At 38.9% G+C, this 21,943-nt stretch overlaps 1 protein-coding gene and 1 long non-coding RNA gene across 9 annotated transcripts in view; one reads left to right on the top strand and one right to left on the bottom strand.

Moving 5' to 3' along the window:
• The window catches only part of grid1 (glutamate ionotropic receptor delta type subunit 1), a 1,053,635-nt gene that overhangs the window by 892,855 nt on the left and 138,837 nt on the right, over positions 1–21,943 (top strand). The window lies entirely within an intron of this gene.
• LOC134298024 (uncharacterized) lies at positions 13–20,482 on the bottom strand. Of its 3 annotated transcripts, none has more exons than XR_010004997.1 (5): positions 20,304–20,482; positions 10,940–11,046; positions 4,538–4,623; positions 2,096–2,426; positions 13–1,313 (listed from the first exon to the last, which is right to left on the bottom strand). It is a non-coding gene; the product is annotated as an uncharacterized LOC134298024 (long non-coding RNA). The 3 variants fall into 3 exon arrangements; XR_010004998.1 differs by lacking the exon at positions 2,096–2,426 and having other exon boundaries at positions 13–939; positions 1,258–1,313; XR_010004996.1 differs by lacking the exon at positions 2,096–2,426.

Below are 21,943 nucleotides of genomic sequence, written 5' to 3'. Positions count from 1 at the left end.
TTCAACCTAATATGATTTTATCTTATACTCCTGAGTATTGCTATTCTACAAGTTGCAGAACAGCATGGAATGGAAGAGATTTGCTTCTTTCTCTTGTCCCAGTGGGCAATCTTTTCACTTCTTCAATCCTTTGCTTCATGGATGAATGAAACCGCAAAACTAGATCTGAGAGAATATGGCTCTGCTCTGCTTTTCAGGGCACTGAAGATGAATGCAAACTGCTTTCACCACCATTCTGTGTCTGCACTCTGTATTATATAGCACTACAGATATCACGACTCAGAGTAATGGCATTAGAGGAGCAGTGATCTCACTCCGCAGGTGAGACTCTTCTAAAGTACTCTTATTTTGATCTAAAGACTTGCTGTCAGTGAAGTTCTGTTCCTAATGATCTACCAGCATCACTAGAAAATTTCTGTCAATCTCTTTTAATCATTAGTCTGATGTCTATTTTTAAAAGGGGGTGGGAGACATATTTTGCACTTTCCAATGCAATTATTATTTACCATTTAAAGCCAAGTTCCTTTTTCTCAGACACTGTGGATTGCACTGGGTACTACTCTAAATTTATACTGCTAGAGAGAGACTGAGTTTGAAATTCCGTTTTTAGTACACATCAAATTCTTGATGTATTTAATGCCATATTACCTTCAAACTGCACATGATTATAGGATTCATCACCTTTTTTCAAAGCTGTTTCCTTCCCACATGCAGTCTCTTGACAGTTACTTTAAATTATTAGCATCAAAACTAATGAATCCTGAAACTGATGTTACAGAAAACTTTGTGCATTGAAGGGGTGCATGCTGTCCTAGTTTAATCTTCCTTCTGTGTAATTTGAAGATGTGTTTTTCTTTGCAGAGAGGGGGTTTATGACACATATTAAGATGCCAGTGTGCATGCAGTTCTTGGCAGGTTGATATCCTTGAGTCTATAATTCTAGAAAGCAAGAGAAATGATTGTTAATAATGCATTAATGTATGAGGGAGCCCAAACTTTCTTTTAAAAAATGCTGTGGTGAGGCAAAGGAAACTCAGTGGTAAATATGATAGGAATATACAATCAGACACATTATATAGTTTGCCACTATACATTATTCAGGAGGATTTGGACTGACAGTGGTATCAATCATCTTGCTGAGAACAAATACATTTATATGTCTGTCTGTCAGTCTGTGTCTGCCTTACAGATGAAAATTTGAAAATATTTGAAAATGGTTGAAACGTGTGTTTCTCTGGTATCACTTTCTTCTTTCACCTTGGTGATAAGGCTCCTCAGCTCTTCCTCACTTTTGGCCACCAGAGTGGTATCATCTGCATATACAAATAAAGTTTTTAAAGTTATTAAAAGTCCCTGGACATCAAGGAGCAATTTCTAGTTGACATGGGTTATAGGGCCAGTGTAGACAACTCTCCAATAATATCCACTTAGTAGTAAGCCCCACTAATTTCAATTGGGCTTCTTTCATATGGTATATAGGATTGCAACCTTAACTAGTGTGGTTCTTTTCTCCTATGCACACAAAGTCATGCCCTCTGATTCTTTACAGTGCATAACCATGCATGAACTCAACCTGTACGCAAATTAACATATACTCCTGGCTACACATTTCTCAGTTCAGTATATATAAGTCATCTATTCATGTAAGTAGTATGACATGTCATTTCCGAATTATTAATGGAATGCCATCACATAAAAACAGCTGTGATTAGTAGAGCTCCAAAATTTATTCCCCTGATAAGTTATTTGCATTCTGCTTAATCATTGGGGGGGGGGTGTCTCTGTAGCTCTTCCTATATAGCAAGACTATTTGTGTAGCCTGTATTCAAACAGTCTTACAATTTAAACAGGTAGATTATATATATAGGATGCAATTACTAGGATGCATCAAAAAGAACATGTGTTAACAGATTTGATGTAGTATCTGGAAAGTGTACAGTAAGTTAAACATTCTGATGTGGCATTGGCATCTAATATTCATGTACCACTAAAAGTTATATACACATTTTCTAATCCGTTCAAATTCTTCACTAGGGAAAGCAACACAAAACACTTTACAGTGATGAAAATCAAAGTAACAAATGTCAGCAATAACCTGAATGTTTGGTCATGGGTGGAAGGTGAAAAGAGACAAATTGAAGATGACCAGATAATGCACTTGGACTCAATCATTGGTTGGATTAAATTCTCTGTCTCCTATCAGATTGCTTGTGTGAACTTTACAGAGATTGTCTTGTCTGCGAGTCCTATTAAAATGAATAGAAGTAGTGCCAGCCAGCATCTATAGGCCTCAAAATGATTCTTGTTCCTTTCAATCAAGTGTGCTACTGTATTGTAACACCATTAGCATGATTTAGCTCTCAGCAAAATGTCTGCAGCATCCAGCAAATTCTTCAGAAATTTCATTTTTGGAAAAGAACAGATTCCTAGGCAACATTAAAACAAACTTAAAACAATAATGACAGTATGTGCTGAATACTCTAAGGATTTAGGAAAATTGTTATGTATTACATCATGAGACAGTTTTTCATAAAGGAGAAATGTATTTGGCCCATATTTTTTTACAGTGAAGCCACCAAATTTACACTTCCTGAACCAATAGATGAACATAATGCATGGTTCTCTTGTAAAAAAAAATGTGGGAAAATATATGCTTGCAGAAAGTGCACACAAAAAATGTGGATATTAATTAAAACAAGAAACAACATGCACTGTATTCTACTTTTTGTTTTGTTTTTTATAAATTCCTGTATGCTATTTATTCAACAGTTGTGGGTCTATGGACCGTTATAAAGTTTGTCTACATGCACTGTATTAGGAAAGGTTGCTTGCAAAAAGCAATAGCAAAAAATATGGACACAGCTCTGCATGCATGTGTATATTAGGAAAAATTTTGTCTGGATGTTAACAAAGGAGAACCAGGATGATGTAGTGGTGAGAGTGTTGTACTTTGACTCCAGAATACCAGGGTTCAAATCCCCACTCCACCATAAAAACATGACCTTGGACAAGTCACACATTTTCAGCCTTAGGGAATGGCAATGGCAACCTTACTTTCAATAAATCATGCTAAGAAAACTTTGTGATGTAAGTCTGAGTTGACCTGAAGGCACACAACAGCAACAATGAACTTTTAAAGAAAGGACTATCTGATGTAGAAACCAGACAGCAAATGTAAGCCTGGTCTTATGAGGAACTGTGAAGACCCAAAATTTAGTAATTCACTGGTCCATAGTTTTTCATCCTTTGTAAATCTGTTCATTTCTTGGAATAGAATTTTATTTCCTTTTCCCGATCTTCTGGTTAGATATATCTTGTATGCCTCCCTCCCCTGTCCGACTGCACTAGTTTGGCAACATTTCCAATAAGCTCTGACACTTCCACTGCTGTTGAAGGAAACTAGTGTCTAATAAATTACATTTGCTTCGTCCTTTTACAGGTAGATGAAATGCAGACTATATATTTTGCACACTTTCATACAGTATAGCATTGACCCACATTCCGGTATTTCGACTTGGCAATAAATTAAAGTTTTTGAGTTCAGTGAAACTGCCTCCTCACTGTTTATAGAGAAATAACATTTAATAGACAAAATGAGAGCAGCTTCCAGAACAGTCCATAGCTCCCAGAACAACATTGTGGTCCTGCACAGGAGCATAGGAAAAAGAATGGGGACTTTGTTTGCTAAGGTACTTGACCAGGAAGACACAAAATGGGCTAGGAGCAAGTCTGTTTACAGATTTTAGACTCATATTCTAGAGTAGATCATTAATATTGTTTTCCCACCTCTTAGGGTGTTGGTTCTCAACCTGGAGTGCCCAGATGTTTTTGGTCTTCAACTCCCAGAAATTCAAACAGCTGGTAAACTGGCTGGGATTTCTGGGAGTTGTAGGCCAAAAACATCTGGGCACCCCAGGTTGATAACTACTGACTTAGGGCACGATGCAATTCTTCACTGATTTGCTTCTTGAAAAAAGAAACACCAACTTTTTCCAAGCTTCTTTCCACTACTAGCAATTTGTGACTTTTCATGTGCAAAATAAATATGAGTTGCTTCCTTTGGGAAGAAAATTAGTGAAGACTTAGCCTGTTTCCCTGAAAATAAGACATCCCCAGAAAATAAGACCTAGTAGAGGTTTTGCTGAATTGCTAAATATAAGGCCTCCCCCAAAAGTAAGACCTAGCAAAGTTTTTGTTTGGAAGCATGCCCGCCAAACAGAACACCAGAGCATGCAGGATTGGTAAATGTACGTACCATAGAGTGTTGTACATGGAAATAATGGTAGTAACAAGAAATTATTGATAGGATTCACAGTTTGACTGTACAATACATAATAAATGTTCATTTTTTGTTCAACAATAAATGTGAATTCTTCTTCATGGAAAAATAAGACATCCCCTGAAAATAAGACCTAGCGCATCTTTGGGAGCAAAAATTAAAATAAGACACTGTCTTATTTTCGGGAAAATACGGTACATACCAAACTTGCGTCAAACTGTAGGCAGCTGGTACTACTAGGCTAGATTTGCTACTGACCTAGCACTGATTCAACTTGGTAGTAGTTGCCTCAGGAGACTCAAAAGTTTTCCTGCTGAATTCTTCTTCCTCATTGGGATTCTTGACTGTAAAGAAACTCATTTTTCAGCTGGAACGTTACTAGCAGAAACTATGCTTTATACAAAAAATTGAGTCAAGGAAATGAGTGCATTCTTTCTTTTCATTATTTAGTCCTATATATTCCTTTAGTTTACAAGCCATCTTACTGTGCAGGTATAAATGATCAGAAATATCTTGCCATTTGTCTTTATCAATGTGCTTTGTCCTGGCATGTAGGAAGAGGGCTAATCCTACTAATAGATATCAAATGCAGGAAGGCAGAACATGTAGCAGAACACTACTAGAGGACAGAGGTCAAGTAAATTGGAGGCAACCAATGTTGCAGTAAGATTCAAATTGCAGTCTATTGGGTTTCTGTAAAGGAATTGGAAGATTGGATTTTTGTACCCCGATTCTGTATTGCAGAATAGGAACCTACTAATTTGATTCCACCATCCTAATTTCCACAGTGTTCTGATCATTTTCTTCTTTTCTGGGATAAACCCAGCAGCTCATAAAGGACTGTAGTAATTAATAAGCTGCCCATTATAACATTGTATAACTACCTTCCAAATAGCTTTCAGATGAAAGCTAAGAACTAGTATACAAGCAGAATGTAATTCATTACTGATTCATTGCACTATCTTGGCTGTTGAAAATGATTGATTGTTTTAGAGTTGCCTAAAATACAGTTTTAATGCACAGTTTCTACTAATCAGTAACCAAAAACAAAAGAAGAGGCGGTGTTTTGCAGCCCATATCATGGGTATTAATAGCACATGTCAAAACAAAACAGTCCATGAAAGAAGACACAAATGATGTTGCAAGCGCTGCATTCTGCCTTTTCATTAGTGTCAAGCAAAAATAAAACATTTGTATACTCCCAGTCCATCACTATATATATGGGAGAGAGGATTGATAGATAACTGAAATAAATTGTCATATCGAATCATACTTTATCCACTAATTAGTTAGTTTTAATGAGCCCATAAATGATATTCTATCCTTACTATTCCAAGATTAACTATTGCCCCTTCCAGACAGGCCCTATATCCCAGGATCAGATCTGGTTTAAACTGGATTATATGAGTTTACACTGCCACATAATCTGGGATAAACAGAAAACCTGGAATGAGATCCTGGGATATATGGCCTCTCTGGAAGGGCCCTATATGAGGTTTAGACAATTGCTTACCTAAGGTTATTAATGAATTAAAGTGATCCATCTCCATTGAGACTGAGATTACAGATTCATTAGCCTCAGCTAGAATATGCCTATTCTACCAATTGTTGAAAGGTGAGTCCACACATATATAAATCTAATGCATTTAGTGGGTCTACTCTAGTCAGGACTAAAGAGGATTTAGACCAGTAAGTCGATGTGTAAGACTTTGCTGTCATGCTTTAATTTATTCTGCTGTACAATTCACTTCAACTCTTAGCGTATAGTGGAAGCTGGATAAATTTGGATAAATGACAAGACCCTTAACCCATTGTAATTTCTAGGTTGTCTTCACCAAGCATACTCTTAATGGTAGCTGTGTAATTTTAGTACTTTTTTGGGACACATTTTTTTCAACATCAGGCTGCTTCATCTTTACCAGTTCAGACATTTGCTTTGAGTGTGCCTGCAACTTGGTGGGGAAATGTTCTTTGGAAAGCAACCCCACTGTGATGGAATCAGAAGGCAATATCCTCAGAAAGATGCTTGGCCCTAATAAACACGCACAGAAAGGGCAGCTTCGTAATTAAAATGACTTGGTAAATTTAATATCGTTAAGTTTTAATTCAGTACATTTTAGATTAATTTAAATTGCTGCCTTTTTCACACGACATCTACATCTAGGGAAATTATCTTTCTCTGTTTGGTTTTTTATATCTTTTTATCTACTGCCAGAGTATAGAGAACATGACTCTCAAACTCAGTATATGTCAATCATTTGTAAAAGAGCTATTCCAGCTATTCAACATTGCTGCCCACTGCAAGATGAGGAACTTTCCACTTCTTCCTCCCTCTCAGATATGTTCTTTGGACTGTGGCAGTCTCTCCTAGTTTGTCTATACTTCATCATTAATACCTTTTACTGACTTCACTAGACTCTCATGTTGTTTGGTTAGTTTTCATCTGTGAAATATTGAAGGGTATGTAGTTCTGATGTGTTTTCAGTTTTCCTACATGATTTTGCTACTAGGTATCTCATAAGCTTCCACCTCTGGAAACTTTTCTGATATGAAACTCAAGAGTTTATCAGACAACGCACCTTTTAGATTTGGTCTGCTTGACATCAGTCATTAACTTCTATCTTTTTAATTCTTTATGAAGTAGGTATGCTCTCTACTCATTTTTTTTGGTTTTGCTCAACCACATTTCTCCTGTATCTTCTTTGATAAGGCAGCCTCAGACCCAACATCCTCCAATTGTAAGGGGTTTTTTTTGTTTTTGTTTTTTGCAATACCATTCATCCAAGAAATAGACATGATAGGGAAGCACCTACATTTGTTGAATAACACCATCACCCAGAAATCCTTTGTAAGATTTACATATGCGTAAGCTACAGTACTATGTAGTAAATCCCTGCCAGACCCACATAATTTCCATTTTTCAGGAAGCAACTGTAGCAACCAATGAGGGTCTGTTACCCTATCAATAATGAAGCAGTTGACTGCAATTTCTACCCCCTCCTGTGAGTGATCACACATTCAACAGGCAGAAACAGATTCACTCTTGCAATTTCTACTCATTTGATAGGTGTGTTGGAATCATAGTCCACTGCTTCCCAATTCTTAAGGAAGCAGATCTCCATGCATTGCAGGGGTAGTTTTCTAATAAGTGGGGTCAGAGGAATTTCTATGATTCCTACATAGCTCAGAAACTAGAGTAACAGAGTGCAGAACCCCAGATTAAATATTTGTAACTGCCCTAGCTGTTCTTATCTATGGAGCATGGAGTTATTTTCTAGTTCTTGTAGACTCCTATAGTAACATGGGGATTGTATACTGGTGATAGCTTCCACTTGATGTTTCAGACCTTATTGGCTTCAATTTTTCTCCTGGAAAGGAATAATGGTGTACTGGGGCAATGCCTAGAAGAATCAAGATTCATATTTGGAATAATGTGAAACCACATTTTAGTTATACAAATAGCTTCAGAACTGAGAGCCATTGAATTATGACTACAAGCTACAAACATCTAACTTACATAGGACTCCTAGTTACAAACAGAGGTGAGACAACAAGTGAGAGGGAATCTACCCATAGGAAGGGAAATTCACTCCTGTAAGAGTAATGAGAAAAAGATGCCTCCACTGTCATAGGGATAGAAAGTGAGGTGAAAATGGGCACAGGCAGATGGGTCTTCTTCCCTATGCTATCTAAAACAAATGGCTAGAGTTACATTTCTGACTTACATACAAATTCAACTTAATAACAAACCTACATAACCTATCTTGTTCATTATCCGGGAATTACCTTTATTCATATCTATATCCCTCCGGTGGCCTAGGGGATAAAAGCCTTGTGACTTGAAGGTTGGGTTGCTGACCTGAAAGCTGCCAGGTTCGAATCCCACCCGGGGAGAGCGCGGATGAGCTCCCTCTATCAGCTCCAGCTCCATGCGGGGACATGAGTGAAGCCTCCCACAAGGATGGTAAAAACATCAAAAACATCCGGGTATCCCCTGGGCAACGTCCTTGCAAACGGCCAATTCTCTCACTCCAGAAGCAACTCCGGTTGCTCCTGACACACACAAAAAAAAAAAACCTAGGAAGTAAACAGAAGGGAGCATCTTTTTTTAGCCACACAAGCATCCTGTAAGGTTATCTAGGATGAATAATAGAAACTAGCCCAAGGTCATCCAATAAATCTTATGCCTGGACTAAGTGAACTCAACATTATGCAAGAGGAAATAGAATATTAAAGGTATCATGAAATGGCTGGAGAAGGACAGAGGTGTTTTCGGGGCTTTCTGAACCAGGTGACAATAATTTAGTTGGGCGTGCGCCCTTTGGTAGATGCCATATAATACTGTACTTCAAGCAGTCTTGTGACCTTGTCACACGGCTGCCGTAATCCCTACGCACACCCCACGCCCCACATCGCCTGGCTCCTGATTTGGGTGATCCCATGGGAGGAAGCATTTACTACACAACTTCTCCACCATTGCTTCCTTTGGCAACATGGGAAGCCCCATCCAAGCACAATGACCTCATCACAAAAGACTAATTTTGGCGGCATTTGCTACCTCCACCCTACATCACCCACAGACCCCTGCTGGCATTGTTTGATGGAAGCCGGCAGGCTCAGTAGATGACTAGGGCTTAACCAGAATATGCTGTCAAAATTAGCTCTTTGTGATGAGGTTGTGCTTGGATGGGGGATTTGAATCCAGATACCCCCAGTTCCACATAGTATCACACAGATTTTCAGTGTTGACTGAAGATTAAATTAAAGGTGTGGAAAATTAAGTTGTTCAGGATGATAATTGGTTCAGATTACAGAACACATCCTATTTCCAAATGTAAATATGTTTGTTTATAGTGGAGCAAAATTAGCGTATTACTGCTACTTCCTGTTTCAAATGCATTGTTACTTTTCTGGGTGTGATAATAGCTATTGCCAGGCACTAAGCAAATTTACAGGAGAATAGCAATTTGTTCTAGTCAGTGTTTAGCATCTCAGTAAACAGGCCCTTTTAATGTTCTTGGAAATTGAAATATGGTTTTGGGGTCCCCAAATTCTCTTGTGTGTTTTAGATGGTCTTCCCATGTGTGCCCAGAACAAGGTTACATTCCAGTGCTGAGTGAAGGCAATTCACATCTGAAAAGCAATTTAAGTTCATTTTGAAAGAAACCAATATACAGTAGAGTCTCACTTATCCAACATAAACGGGCCGGCAGAACGTTGGATAAGTGAATATGTTGGATAATAAGGAGAGATTAAGGAAAAGCCTATTAAACATTAAATTAGGTTATGATTTTACAAATTAAGCACCATCAAAACATCATGTTATACAACAAATTTGACAGAAAAAGCAGTTTAATATGTAGTAATGCTATGTAGTAATTACTGTATTTATTAATTTAGCACCAAAATATCACGATGTATTGAAAACATTGACTACAAAAATGCGTGGATAATCCAGAACATTGGATAAGCGAGTGTTGGATAAGTGAGACTCTACTGTATATCTATAATACTAAGTACTACAAATTCTTATTTTGACAGATAGAATTGAAAGCAGACTTTGCTGTCCTTATGATAATGGAAGGAGGGGTTCTGTGCTCCTTGAAGAAGTTAACTTTTGGGAAACTGTTCATAGTTCATAAAATAGTTGACGAGACAGTTTGATGTTTTCTGAGTGACAATTTCAGCAATCCTTCTGCTGAAATCTTTGTTTATCTTTTACCCTCTGGGTCCTGTTCTCTTGCTGTTATGATCCCGAGAAATGTATGATTGAACATCTATAGCAAATAATACATCACACTTCCCCTGTTAATGTTTATTTTCTAAAATAAAGCCATTTGCTTTTATGTCTGAGAACAGTGTAATATTGTGTAGACAGGGGGTTGATTTATCATGAAACTAAAACAGCTAAACAAACAAAAACACTGGTCAAAAATACATTTCAGTGAATGATTCCAGTAGTAACTTTGTAATATGCAGATTCAGTTTTGCTTATTATGAATCCCTACAGTCAAAGGGCTTCATATTTTTTCCACAGAGTTACAGAATTTAAAAGGTAGTAAAGGATTGATGAAAGTTCCTTTGGTTAACAAAATTAGCAGTTCTCATATGCCAGTCTCTGAGCTAAATCAACCTCCAATTTGTCATTGACAAATTGCAAAACACAGAAGCCAACAGGGTGTGTGCATAAGCAATATTTATAGCCATAGATGAGACATGCTTTCATTGATTTAGTTGGAAATATTGAACCAAGTCCCTAAGAGCCACATGATCCTCATTGCTCAATATAACACAGGAAGTTGTTTTTTTCTTTCAGACGTTTAAAATGGTCTTGGTGGGCACAGACACAATTAATTCTGGAACATGAGCATCTTGTCTTGGTTTTGGATTGACTTTCCTAAGCCAGGGAATGTCCTTGTTGTTAAGCTCCTTCTGGTTACTTGAGATTTCACTCTAAATCAGGAGTGGGTAAAGTATGGCCTGCAGGACATATGCAACCCCAGGACAGTTTTAGTTCCCCACAGAGCCCCTCACAGGTTAAAAAAGGTTTTAATTTCAATTTACATTTTTGTTGATTTTTTTCAACAATTAATTTAGATGAGGCCTGCGTCAATGGATGTTGAGACAGTTGCTTATCACTTAAGAAAACTTGCTACTCACCAAGGTTCAAGTACAACCTGCCTTCTTTTACTAAGTGTGAGGCGCAGGGCAGCTACAGATCATCTGGCACCCCTTCGCAAAGTATTGTGTAGCTGTATAACTTCATCCTGTTCACAATGGAGTAATATATTACTTGGGAGCATTCATGTTACTAAGATAGAAGGTTATGTCAAAATTACCAAAAAACAAACAAAACAGATTCTTTTTACAGTTATCCTGAACAATTTAAAGCAAAACTTGAGAAGAATGAAACCAGAAAGCAAAAAGATGGCTGTGCTAGTTTATTTTAGTATAAAAACAGAAAAGAATCTTATAGCACCTTTAAGATGGAATCTAAAAAAGGGACTTAATGTCATGAAAACATAGAGTAAACATAGAGTAAAATAAATTAAATAATCCCTAAGGTACACAGGACTCCATTCCTTTGACAGAAGCAGGGGAAAATACAACATGATTTAATAACACATCAGTGAAATAAAACACAGGGCTGACATTGTCTTCTACAGCAATTGAGTCTGTTTACCAAAAGCTTGCTTCAATTAAAAATGTTTTTCTCAGCCTGTGAAAAAATGATCAAGACTGAACCATTCTTGATAGGAAGTTACAAAGGCTAGGAACAGTAATAGAAAATGTCATATTTTGTATCCTTACATGATCTGTCTCATAGGATGGCATGAATAGGGACCTCATCAGATGCAAGTCCATAAGTCGGGAAACAGCAAGGGAATCCATGGGGCAGTAGGGTGAATCCATGGTGCAGTAGGGGAAACCATCAGGCAGCACCCTGCATTGTCCCCTTACCATCCTATGGCATTTCCTGTCTGCCCCCAGCTTCTTCCCACACTGTCCCCAGTTTAGTCAATGAGAACATGGGTGACTCTCAACACTCTGCTAAGACACAGCCAGGATGGAGCCCTGCCAAAAGTAGCCCTGCATCATGTGATGGGCTCAGATGGGCTCAGTCCTAGCTACATTTCGGCAGCATCCTAAGAAGTGGAAAAAGCCCCATCTGATGAAGTCCTAGGAGGGAGGAGACATATGATCATGCTTCTAATAGGTTCCACTTCTAGAATTTTGAATTCTTAATATTCAACATATGTGCATTTTAAACTGCCAATTGTTCATAATGTTCATATGTGAGACTGTAGAACAGACCTAGATTAGGAGGAAAATGATGTGGCTCAGCTTTGCAAAGACATGTCCAAGAGAACGCATCATTAGAGTTGTCCCCACTCTAGCCTGACAATTCTCTGATTTCAATAAAATGAAAGAGATTACACAGGTATCCCTTTTCCCGAAATACTTGGGACCAAAAATGTTTTGGATTTTGGAATTTTAAGATTTTGGAATACAGTGTGCCCTCACTTATCGCTGGGATTAGGTTCCAGGACCACCCACAATAAGTGAAAATCCGTGAAGTAGGGACACTATATTTATTTTAATATTTATACATTATTTTAGTAGTTATACACTATTTTAAGTCTTTATCAACCAATCGTGTGTTGATAAATTGACTCCTTCTCCTCCTGTTGCTGCTTGGGCTCCTTTTCTCTCCCTTTTGCTTCTCCTTCCTCCCTTCCTTAGGCTGTAAATTGTAATTTTTTATGATTTATAATAGTCTTTTAGAGTTTATTGAAAAACTGCAAAATAGCAAATCCGCGAAAAATGAACCGCAAAGTAGTGAATGAACACTGTACCTATATTTGTATATACACATGATGAGATATTTTGGACTTGGGAGCCAGATTTATGAGTATAAGGGGTATTTCATATACACCGTATACACATAGCCTGAAGGCAATTTTGTACAATATACTTGTAACAATTTTCATATACACCTTATACACATAGCCTGAAGGTAATTTTGTAATAATTTTGTGCATGGGAAATGTTTGTGTGCATCGAACCAATGAAAAAGCTAAGGTATCACTATCTCGACCAACCATCTGGGCAATTTTGGATTTTTGAATATTTTGGAATTCTGGATAAGGAATGCTTAACTTGTACAAAAAACATGAAAAGGATAGGTTGGTACCTGCTGAAGAGAAGGGAGAAGAAACACTTTCATTTCCAAAATGCGTAATTGTCAGCCTTGTTTTGATAAGAGAAAACATACCCACGATGTACTCTGGATCCCAATGGTACCATAATAATTATTACTGTGTCTTGGCTGACAGGTCTAATATTAAAATTTACTCCTCAAAAGAAGGGGGGGCTTGCAATAAGATGTTTAGCCTCTGCTGGTTATGAGAGATTAGAAAAGCATTATTGACTGCCCATCCACAAGAAAACTGATCAGATGCACATGGCTTCAAGGCAAAGCAATACACTTTTAAACTGAATGATTAGCCTTGTCATATTTCTACTGGCATTGTGGATTACACTGTCAAATGCTTTTGAAGCCTTTCCATATTCAATACAATTTAATTAATTGGGGAAGAAAGGAGGAGGAAAAGAGGGGAAAGCAAGTAACCTGCTCCCCCCCTCCTTATTTGCCTGGAAGCTTGCCGCATTTTTAGCAATTTACAGAATTGCAAACAACCAATAAATATTTCATATCAGATCTTATTTTTAAAGAACCATTGTTTCACGTACTCAGGCAAAGTTTGTCTCCTATTTTTCTAACTATTTCATGCATATTGTGTTTCTGCTATTTTAATATAACCTAGCTCCTGCTGTGTGTGCTTTTTTTTAAAAAAAATAGACAGTACATCTTGGTTGGTTATATGTTTCATTTACAGGAATGCTCCTTACCTACTGCATCCTATTAAAGAAATTTAAGATTTTCACTCCATCTTCTCTAGCTGGAAGGAGTTGAGCTTTTTGTTTCCATCTGAATAATTTTAGAATGACTCTCAGTAAAATCACTTGGAAAGGAAGTGAAAACAAGCTCAGCTTGCTCTGTAATAGTTATATAAATATATATTCTCCTTTCATTCTAAACAAGAGAAGTAAACACTAATGATGTCCACATCTGCAGATCCCACCCGTCTCATTTCCACATCTAGCCCCTACCCTTTTTCCATGTACAGTACAATCTCGCTTATCCAACCTTCGCTTATCCAACATTCTGTATTATCCAACGCAGTCTGCCTTTTAGAAGTCAGTGTTTTTTTAGTCAATGTTTTCAATACATTGCAATGTGTTGGTGCTAAATTTGTAAATATAGTAATTACTACATAACGTTACCATGTATTGAACTGCTTTTTCTGTCAATTTGTTGTAAAACATGTTTTATGCTTAATTTGTAAAATCATAATGTAATTTGACATTTAATAGGCTTTTCCTTAATCCTTCCTTATTATCCAATATTTTCGCTTATCCAACGTGCTGCCAGCCCATTTATGTTGGATAAGCGAGACTCTACTGTATTTGTTTGTGTATTTGTGTGTGTTCAGAGAGGATGAAATGCTACATGGATTAAAGTAGGCAAAATATCAGTAGAACTTTCTCACACCACCATAGGCTAGAATTCTGATTTATTTTCAATAAACATTTGCTTTTTATACCTTTTTATATGCCCAGGGACACATAAACATTTCTCAGGTGAAAAGGGGACATGAGTAAAAGAGTTTAAGACGTCCTGATCTAGTGGATCAATTGGGACTCTGTTCCTGAGGATTTAAGATATATAACAGAATAGGCATGTGTATCATGGGATTGGTAGGTCATTCCTTGTTTGTTTTTATGTTTTGTGGCTATTCGGTTTTTTCATGGCCAGGTAAACCAGCCCAACTGTAGCCATAGGTCATCATGTCAATAGAAAGCCCCAAGTTCAATAACTCAATGGCTCTGAACTGAAGATTATGCTTTCCATGTGTTGCATATTGCAGCATAGTCAACTGCCCCAAAATCCAAGCACTGAGATGGGAAAAGTTCAGTATTCAAGGGTATTCTGGAGGTCCTTTTGGGCTCCCCCATTAAAAATGTTAAAATGCTCAAAATAATTCCACCTATGGAGAGAATTATTTTTAGCATTTTAACATAATTCCACCTATGGAGAGAACATGGAGCCCCGGTGGCGAAGTGCGTTAAAGCTCTGAGCTGCTGAACTTGCAGACCGAAAGGTGCCAGGTTCAAATCCCGAGAGTGGTTTGAGCGCCCACTGTTAGCTCCAGCTCCTGCCAACCTAGCAGTTCGAAAACATGCCAATGTGAGTAGATCAATAGGTACCGCTCCGGCGGGATGGTAACTGTGCTCCATGCAGTCATGCCGGCCACATGACCTTGGAGGTGTCTACGGACAACGCTGGCTCTTCGGTTTAGAAATGGAGATGAGCACCAACCCCCAGAGTCAGACATGACTGGATTTAACGTCAGGGGAAACCTTTACCTTTACCTTATGGAGAAAAGCTTTTTTAGGCTCACAAAAGATCTTTATTTAACATAGGGTACTTCCATACAGCACCAAAATTCATGTCAATGTGGGTTTAAATAACCCACTTTGGTGTGGGATTCTGACCCCACCCACCAAAATAAACTGGCTTTCCTGGGGGGGGGGGGGTGACTACACGCCATTCTGAAAATTGGGATGGCTTAAAGCCACCACAAAGCCAGAAATAAAAGGTACCTGGCCACCATAAATTCCCTCCTTCCATTTCCTGGAATGAGGAAATGACACCTGAGGCAATGGGAGGGGTGAGGAAGAAAATCCCTCCTCACCTGCCCCATCTCCTCGCACATCATTTCCTTGTACAGGAGGACACAAAGAGGGAAGTTATGGTGGCTAGGTACCTTTTCTTTAACTTTTAGGGAAATATTGGGGGCTTGGAGGGGAGGCGGTGGGGAGTGAGCACCATCCTGCACCTTTGTCCTCCAGAAGCCTAAAAGGTGCAGGATGGCAATAGAAATTGACCCCCAGGTAGTCCTGGGACTACCCAGAAATGTGTCTCCACAGACCCAATACCACATTAGACCTGGGCCTTTCAGAAGACCCAGGTCTAATGTAGTATCTAATTAATTTGGGTTTGTTCCTTGGTTTGTTCCAAATTACATCACTTTTACCGGAGGCGTCCTAGTTTTGGGGCCTGTCTATAGGCCTCTCCCACACTGTCATATAAAATCCAGATTACATGCTTTGAACTGGATTATATGGCAGTGTAGACTCATATAATCCAGTTCAAAACAGCTAATGTGGATTATCTACTTTGATAATCTGGATTATATGGCAGTGTAGAAGGGGCCTTAGAAGTACAGTGGAAGTCAACTTCCAGTTTATTTCCTGATGCTATAAAATAACTAGTGAGTTTAAAACATTCCAGAAATCCCCAAAACTATGGGAATTTTTCACCCCATGAGTATGCATCAGATGCTTTTAATTGCTTTAAAAATATTCTGGAGGCTTTTGTTCTGAAGGCTGAACTGTGGGTCATTGAATCACTTACAGTTTTATGGTTCTGTCATTGGTTTTATTACATTGCTGATAACTATGGGGCAAAATTTGTAAAGTAGCCCCTTCCTCGCACTAAGGCAACACCTTAATTAACAAAACCCAGAACTAAGCAGTGCTCAAGTAAAACATATGTAAATCTCCCTCCCTGCTTCCAAAGCCAGCACATACACATTTGTGGCACCTTTTCAAACTCTCTTTGGGCACACTCCACCTATTTTAGAATGAGCTTGTATAATAATTAAATTTGGCGTAATTACTGTACAGAGTGATCAGTGACAGTCTATTGTTCGGGAAGAATTAATCCTCTGAGCCTTCCAACATCATTTCAGTTCCTGGTTCTAAATGAGATTTTCAAAGAATGTAATTTATAATAACTAAAATCCCTAATGCACACTAATATAGACTTGCTTTGTAGCTCTCTGGTAAAATGCTTCTGAATTAGAATCCTTCTGGGGTAATGAGTTACCTATGCCACATTCGGCCACCTGAACCGAAGCAGGAACTTAATAAGCATCCTTAATGACATTCATTCCTGGAGCTAGAGGGGAAAAAAGAACTTTATTGATTTCCTGAGCCTCATGCAAAACTGTCTGCCTATCTTCATGTTTTTAAAACTGACAGCTTTCCCCTTTATCATGTAAAAGCAAAATACAAATATAGTTGCCTATATTTTTATTTAATAAAACATGTTTAGTGGGAACCCGAAACAAACATGTGGATCAAGCTCAGTGATAAATCCAGTTTAGTTGTCCCTGAAAGGTTTTATCTATACCTCTGCTGTTCTAGTGTAAATTAATATGTCAGAGCTGCACTTACATATACTTATGTCTATACTTTGCATAGGGTGTGCAACATCTTCCATAACTTCCAACTGTCATTATTTGGGAAACATAGCCCTGGTTAATCTAGTGCCACTTTTTCAGCTGCCTTTAAAATATCCATTTGCCCTCCAACCCCCTGAAATAACGAGACAAGACAAGTAAATTTGGGTTTAAAACTGGGCAACTTTATTGATAGTTACCTATTTAACTTTTAATTTGGAACTAGGGCTAAAAACTCAATAGTCATCTATGAATTTGGTAAGGCATAAGCCAATATCAGTGGTCATACCCGACCAGCCATTAAAACTGAATTTAGGGTGAAGCACCAGGTCCCCAGCATATCTAAACCTGGATGACCTGAGGGGGAATGTGGTGGAGAGTTTTGCCTCCGAAACAAATGAGGTCAAAGTCTCCCATTCCAAGGCCATAATCGTTCACCCTCGCCGGGGCTGTACAAACCCTAAGCGAGGATTCACGCCTCTGGCCAACACCAAAACTGAGGTGCCTTGTGGTGCACACCAAAACAAGAGATTCCCCTAAGCATTCTGCCGACCACCTATTTAAATGACCACACCTCCCAATTTACCACTCAGCACAGTATAGGGTAGGCGAAAAACCCTCCCAGAACATAGGAGGGAAAACATTCCTACCCGGCCCATCTAAGCAACCACACTTCTTCTATACTGTTAGCAGCGGGCGGATGGGTCGACGTTCGGAAAGTGAGTGATCTAGGAAACGGGCTGCTTCCTAGAAGCCCCACCCCCTTCTAGAACTCTTTCTTTTGTTGGGAGGGGGCAAAGCCACTTCCCTACCCCAGCTGTGCGGGGGGGGGAGTTTATTTTTTCTGTATCTTCTTTTCCCTCTTTGTACCCATCTTACTTCAGTTTCTGCAGACTGATGACCTTATCACATGGGGGAGCCCCCCCCCCCCCCGCAGTGCTGTTTCACCAGCAAGTGTGGTGAAACGGCAGGTGCTCCAGTACAGAGATGCTTCCCCCATCACACGGGGGAAGTGTCGCCCAAACAGGGCAGAAGTGTGCTGGGTCCATTGGAGCCAGCACAACACTAGAAGGCTTCCATGTTCAGGGGGGGGGGTAAGTGTCCAAGGATGCTTCCACCCCAGTTGGGAGCGGGGCCTCTGCCAGAAGTTACACAACTTCATGTGATGGCTTGGTGTGGGGCTCCATCCCCAAAGAAGGCTGAAAGCATCCTAAGACACTTATTTTTGTAAGTGTGATGAGGTGGTGAGTGCAAAATACAAAATCAGTTTGCCCTCAGTTCAGCAGTGTCAGAAGAGGAGGGGGCACTAATGCATTTCCCACTAGACTCAGGCAAATGCAAACTGTTGCAGCTTCTCTAACTTTTGTGTTCTCCCTCATTAATAATGTTTTCTATTTTGACTATACAGTAGAGTCTCACTTATCCAACGTTCTGGATTTTCCAACGCATTTTTGTAGTCAATGTTTTCAATATATCATGATATTTTGGTGCTAAATTTGTAAATATAGTAATTACTACATAGCATTACTGCGTATTGAACTACTTTTTCTGTCAAATTTGTTGTATAACATGATGTTTTGATGCTTAATTTGTAAAATCATAACCTAATTTGATGTTTAATAGGCTTTTCCTTAATGTCTCCTTATTATCCAACATATTCACTTACCCAACATTCTGCCGGCCCATTTATGTTGGATAAGTGAGACTCTACTGGACTTGGATGTTGCTCAATCACATGTATTCTTGTTTTTAATTGTTGAAAGTTATGCTGTTACACACCCTGCTTCACAACCAGTTGCAGAAAAAGAAGTGTAGTTAGAGAAAATGACACCTCCAAGAGCACCCATCTGCACACACACGAGCAAATGGGTTGTTTTTTTTAATGCAGCTACAAGTCTATTACCATGCCATTCTCATCTCTTCATCTCATGTTATATTTAGGATACAGGCTGAAGATATGGGCTTATCTGATGGAAGAGTTAAGGATTCACAGCATGTTCTTTTTTAAGTAGAAGTACATTTTGATATAAAGAGAACTAATAGATCAGGCAGAATTCTACATTTCTACAGTCCATCTACATTTAGGCCATTAGACTATTAGTAGAAGTAGTAGTATTTTTATATCTTGCTTCTTCTCTCCCAAAGGAGTCTTATAGCAGCTAATACAAAATCATAGTAAAAGTAAAGGTAAAGGTTTCCCTTTAATATTAAGTCTAGTCATGCCAGACTCTAGGCGGTGGTGCTCATCTCCATTTCTAAGTTGAAGAGTTGGCAGTGCCCATAGACACCTCCTAGGTCATGTGGCCAGCATGACTGCATGGGGCTGTTACCTTCTCGCCAAAATGGTACCTATTGATTTACTCATACTTGCATGTTTTCAAACTGCTAGGTTGGCAGAAGCTGGAGCTAACAACGGGAGCTCACCCCATCCATGCATTTGAACTGTCAACCTGAAAGTGCTGTAGCTTAGTGGTTTGACTCTCTGTGCCACTGCAGGCCCTTTTACAAAGTCATAAAATATGCAAATTAAACCTAGAGCATACAAACATTAACATAGACTTAAACACATAGTTAAAACCAATAAACATCTTAAAAACATTTAAAAACATCTTAAACTACATAAAACACAGCACCCCCTGACGAGATCTTTAAAACTTTCATTGTTTAGAAAGTTGGTTCTATTCTATTATCTGGGTGGAGGCCACAAGTGGGTGCTAGAGAGTGAATGATTGTCTATTTTATGGGGGGAAGGGGGCTGAAGGAGTAAAATCATTTCCCCCTGTTTTCCTGTTATTCCTCCCACCCATATTTCTGTTGTCAAAACAAACATCATTTTTGATATGAAAAAACGATGTCTAGGCCCCCTTTTGGAGTCTGTGCGGATAAGAAACAGTACTTACTTAGGCAATCCTTCACTGTCCGAGTAGAATGGCCTTCTTGGTGGTGGATATGTAAAGTTCTTTAAGGCTATGGCCGAAATCCTATATTATTCCTTCTAAGCATTTCAGATAAGAGATACTCAGCCTTTACTGTATTGATGGGGAGGCTCATTCAAGCCACATGTGAACAAGCAATACCATAGTTTGGCAAACATTTTTATTGAGGAAGAGCATATAAACTAGGACTAGGAAAGCAGAGGATGCTAAATATACCTGACTGAACCTGCGGTAGCACTGTGTTGATATCCAGATGATCCAGTTGGGTTAAAAAGACATTGGCTCAATTGGACTATCACCTCACCCTCTATGTTGCTGCCAGTGCTCCCAGTTGGCTGTGGAATTTCATCTGGGCTCCTGGAAATCATTACTGCTTTGCTAATGTCAGAAATGGGTGCCCACATGACCAATAAGAAGAAACTGCTCTCCATCTGTCTGGTCATACAGGTTTCCCATTGTGACATCAGCAGAGGCATCCTCCAATGGTCAAGAGCCAGGACAAAGCTTCATGTCCAGTTGGGAATTACCACAGTGACATGGAAAAGGCTGATGGCACAGTGTCCACCTGATCCAGTTTCCAGACTGCCACACAGCCTCAGGGTACTCCAGAGTTTTCAACAAGCTCTGGAGTATCTCCAACTTTGACAAAAGTGGAGCAAAGTCAGAGCGAAGCAAGAAAACCCACTATACTCACACAGAGCCGGCCCTAGGTATTTTTCAAGTGTAGGCGAACAGAAATTTGGTGCCCCCCCCCCCCAAACCAATCACTGAAAAATAAAAGCGTTGGATAAGCGAAAATGTTTGATAATAAGGAGGGATTAAGGAAAAGCCTATTAAACATCAAATTACATTAAGATTTTACAAATTAAGCACTAAAACATCATGTTTTACAACAAATCAACAGAAAAAGCAGTTCAATACTTTGCGGAGGCAGGCCACAGGAGACAGGATGGCGCCACAGGCAACTGCCTAGTTGGCCTGGTGGTTGAACCGCCTCTGTATTCACATAAAATCAATGAATATCACAAGGACAGTTAGCAGTGGATTCAAGCTGAGTCAATTTTTCTTGCCTGTTTAGACTCGACCAAAAGAGATATGTAGCCCAATAATGTTACAAAGTTTTCAATGGCTAAGTGCAATATTATCTGCAATGGTAGTATTGTCCTTCTTGAAGCTGAACTAGTGAAGTACTGACTGAGCTCTAGCAAAGTCTGTCTCCTCACCCAACTGCTGCCATCAATCAGATTCTGATGAGGGTGATTACTCTTTAATGCAACATTGTGCTAGCAGATACCAGCACAATGTGTTTCTACTCCGCCTTTTCTTTTTGTAGCAACTGTCACACCCACAAAACCTGTGGTGATGGTCTAAGGAACAGCCAGGTTTTTAGGTGGCACAAAGGGCCTCTATGGGCAGGGAAAGAAAGATCCATCATACTAGCAGACATCCACTAGTATAGTATTGGATGTTGGCCACTATTTTATGTAAAATCACATTTAATCAATATAAATTTGTTCACCATAATTTTTTAGATCCCAAGTTTTTTCCAGAGTAGGACCGTTGTGCAAAATGGATGCTGTCTTAATATCACATCATATTTGCATGTAACCTATTTTTTACTTTAAGTTTCTATTTCCCCATTATGTGGGTGAATGAATTGGTGTTATAAATTACAGGTCAGAGACCAAACAATTTTTGAATTCTGCTCTCACCTAAACAAGCAAAGGTAGCACTTGCTGAGTCTTTGTGTGTTTTCAATATGCACTCATATCCGATTTGTAGCATATGATTCTGCTTCAACATGTCATTTAGATCTTTCAACTGATGTAAAGATCTACACTTACATTATGTGTTTT

The sequence above is a fragment of the Anolis carolinensis genome, chromosome 3 (assembly GCF_035594765.1).
Source record: "Anolis carolinensis isolate JA03-04 chromosome 3, rAnoCar3.1.pri, whole genome shotgun sequence".
NCBI lineage: Eukaryota > Metazoa > Chordata > Lepidosauria > Squamata > Dactyloidae > Anolis > Anolis carolinensis.
Note: the sequence above shows the minus strand (reverse complement) of the source record. Positions and strands in the feature narration are given on the sequence as shown.